Source organism: Pteropus alecto, unplaced genomic scaffold (genome assembly GCF_000325575.1).
Source record: "Pteropus alecto unplaced genomic scaffold, ASM32557v1 scaffold30, whole genome shotgun sequence".
NCBI lineage: Eukaryota > Metazoa > Chordata > Mammalia > Chiroptera > Pteropodidae > Pteropus > Pteropus alecto.
The window spans coordinates 2,779,311-2,782,761 of record NW_006429782.1 but is presented as its reverse complement, the minus strand read 5'-3'; the positions used below and the strand labels follow the sequence as shown (position 1 = coordinate 2,782,761).

Below are 3,451 nucleotides of genomic sequence, written 5' to 3'. Positions count from 1 at the left end.
GTGCGTCCACGTTATGGCGAGCATCAACGCTTTAGTCCTTTTTATGGCTGAATAATATTCCATAGCTTTGTTTTAAATATCCTTTACTATAAGTTCATAGCCTGTCACTTTTTAAAATGACAAAATTATTAGGTGGCAAAATCCCTGGAAACACAGCAAGTGGCTCTCGTGAGCGGAGTGTGCCGGCTCCAGCACGTCACTGGTCCACGGGCAGCCCGTCTCCAACACATGAATTCTTCATGCCTCACACAAAGGGTGTCAATAATTGATAGGCCTGCTCGGCAGGGCCAAACCAGCCGTTCCGTCTCTCCTCTCTCGGCCCTGGCTGCAGCGGCCTAGGGTGGCCTGGGAGGGCAGGCCTCTGCCCACCATGGCAGAGGACCCCACAGTCCTTGTTCTACACTACCCTCTGCTGACTTCCGGGCGCCCCCTGCATCGAGCCCTTTAAATCATCACTCAGACCGCTTGGTCAGTGCCCACTTTAAATATGGGCAAAGGGAGAAAGGAATCTGCTTGCCAGAGGTGGGGGAGACACCTGCGGTTCTCATACCGGGTTTCCCAGAGCCCTTCCTAAGGACGTACGGGCAGTGTCTGGCCACCGGCCAGGCTGCGGCCGGAGCCAGGACACTCGCACGTGTGGTCAGATTTCTACTGAGTGAAGAGTGTGAGTGCCAAACGCGAATGTTGAGAGACCACCGCCCAACTCCGAGCAGGGCATGCCAGGGTAGGCTGGGGCTCAGGCTGAGCAAAGGATGCCTAACAGGAGTTGGGGCGCCAGGGTCGCATGGCTGGAGCGCCGATGCAGCCCCTAAATGAGTCCTGGCTCTACCCACTTATCTTTCCGCTGCCTGGGCCCGGTCCGCTGGTGCCCCATGTCCGTCCTCCCTGCAGCAACCACCAGAGGGCGCGCGTGAACGCACGTGTGGTCAGATTTCTACTGAGTGAAGAGTGCTCTATCCACTTATCTCTTCACTGCCTGGGCCCGGTCCGCTGGTGCCCCATGTCCATCCTGCCTGCAGCAACCACCAGAGGGCGCGCGTGAGCACCCGAGTCAGGTCCTGCTCCTGCTGATCCACAGCCCTCCAGGGCCCCCACCTCCCTCAGGGTGAAAGCCCAAGTCCTCCTGGTAGCCCACAAGGCCCTGCACGACCTGCCCCTGTCCCTTCCCTGCCCTCCCCTCGTCCCTCTCTCCCTCTCGCTCACTCTGCTCCGGCCACAGGAGCCTCCTCCTGCCTCAAGGCCTTTGCCCTACCTCCCCAGTTTCCACATGACTGTTTCTTGTCATTCAGGCCTCACCTCAAATGCCACCTCCGCTGGAGGCCCTCTCAAAACGCCCATCTAAACCAGCTTCCCCATCCATCAGACTCTTCACCATCTTCACGCAGTTACAGCTAAGTGTGACGATTTCCTGGACCGACGTCTGTCTCTCCCAACCCCCAAGCCTGGCTCCCAGGAGGTGCTCAGAAACTACTGCTGAAGGAATGAATGACCCCTCAGCACCGGAGAGGCACAGTCTGAGATCCTGCTCAAGGGCCCCACTGTTCAACCAGGGAAACTGCGGCCCAGAGAGACAGAGATGCCCCCGGACAACACAGTGGCACGGGCTCGTTACATGAGCCCCTCTGGAGGAGGGGTCCCCCAGGCAGACACTCCCCAACCTCCACCACCCCGCTGGAGGAAGGGGAAACTGGAGGACAGCACCTTAGAAGACCTCATTGACTCGGCCGGAGGTGCCTCTGTGAAAGCTCAGGAGGGTGAGACTCCAGCGGAGGCCGTCTGGTGGAGGGGTGTAGGGGGGCCCCAGGAGAGTGTGTGCGGTGCAGCTGGGCCGGGTCCTGCCAGCTCTAGGCCCCCACCTCCCTGTCTGTAACACCGGACTGAACCCAGACAAGCGTGAGTCATTATTCAGCATCTGGCTCTAGGTGAGGCTGTTTCCATGACAACAGCTGGAGTTTTGTCTTAGGCACACTCTCGGCCCCATTTGACAGATGGGGCACTGAGGCCCCCCGCACCCACCTAATCAGATCACCAAGCAAGATTAGGAAACTCGGGCTCAGGGGACATCTGACAAATCCAAGGCCACACAGCAAGAGGGAACACCACAGGGCCTCGAATCTGCACCTACCTGGCTAATCCCTTTGTTTGGGGACCCCCTTGCCCCACCCGCTCTTTCCCCCAGGGTTTGAGCCCCACACCTGCCCCTCAGGAGTCTGAACACTCACCCACCACCGGTGTCTCAGGCCACCAGACCTGCCAAGTGCAAGAAGCAGAGACCAGGTATTTGTGTGGCTGGGACTACGGCTCTTTGTTCCAGTTTCCATAGGTACAGCGTCCCTCCTTCGCCCCTCCCAGCTGCCCAGCCCTCGCCTGGCAGTCCCTTGGCCCGGCCCATCTAGGTAACTTGTTATGTTTTAAAGTTCGCGCCACGGGCATGGCATAGCCACGGAGGGAACAGCCTGTAAAAGGCCCTGAGGCCATGCCTGGCCAGTGATGTGGAGGCTGCTGTGGCTGCAGGAGAGCAAGTGAGGGGGAAAGCTGGAGTGAGGGCCAGAAGGAGGCGCGCAGGACCTGCCTCCCCGCATTGAATCCTGGAAGCAGCCCTGAGCCCCAGGGCGTCATATCCCTCCTCGTTATACAGACAGAAACCGAGGTGGGAGAATCGAATCACCTGTTCAAGGGACGATGGTGAGCAGCAGAGCAGGACCCTGGTTTGCCTTATTCCAAGATCTGAACTCCCCAAATGCCCTCACTCCGCTGCCGCCCCTCAGGGCCTTCACCTCCCCCAGCTGGGCTCAGACAAACTCGGGAGGCCTGTCTGCACCTGGGGCTGCCCCTCCTGCAAGACGGCCCCCAGCACAGAGGAGGTGGTGATGCCTGCAGATCTGGGTCAGCTCACCTGCCAATTATCTCAGCAGGTGACAGTCCCAGTTTACAGCTGGTAAAACTGAGGCCCCGGCTTCAGGCCACTGGGGAGCTCCGGAGTGGCCAGTCTGGGTGAGCCTGGCCTTGGCTCTCCCAACAGCCTGGACCGGCCGGAAGCCACACTCATTTCCACCTCCATGCCTTTGGCCCGGCTGCCCAACCCGTGGAATGCCCCCCCCCCGACTCTGGAATCGGGCCCTAGCACCTGGCGCACTGCACGGCGGGCGAAAGGGGCAGAGTCCATCAGAGTCCCCACGGCGGTCAGGGCGGGAAGTTCAGACCCACTGCGCCTGCCCCTAAGCCATACAGCCAGAGAGCGCCGGAGAGACAGCGGGCAAGGGGGAAACCGAGGGCGAGGGAAACGCGGGCAGGAATACGGCAGACAGGGGTGGGGCGGGAGGAGGCTTCTCTGCGGGGCTGCGGGGGACGCGAGAGATGGAGGGCGGCCAGCTGGCCCCCGAGGTGCGCCCCGCATCGCTCTCTCACCTGCTCTCCGGGCCCGCCGTGGGTCCGACCGTCGGGGCTCCGT

At 60.8% G+C, this 3,451-nt stretch overlaps 1 protein-coding gene across 1 annotated transcript in view; it reads right to left on the bottom strand.

The window, feature by feature from the left end:
- TNFAIP8L1 (TNF alpha induced protein 8 like 1) overlaps positions 1-3,445 on the bottom strand; it is a 10,993-nt gene extending 7,548 nt beyond the window's left edge. Inside the window, exon 1 of the mRNA XM_006904115.3 lies at positions 3,409-3,445. The gene's annotated coding sequence lies outside the window, so the exon portion shown is untranslated. The remainder of the gene's footprint in view (positions 1-3,408) is intronic.
- Between the last annotated feature and the right edge of the window lie 6 nt (positions 3,446-3,451).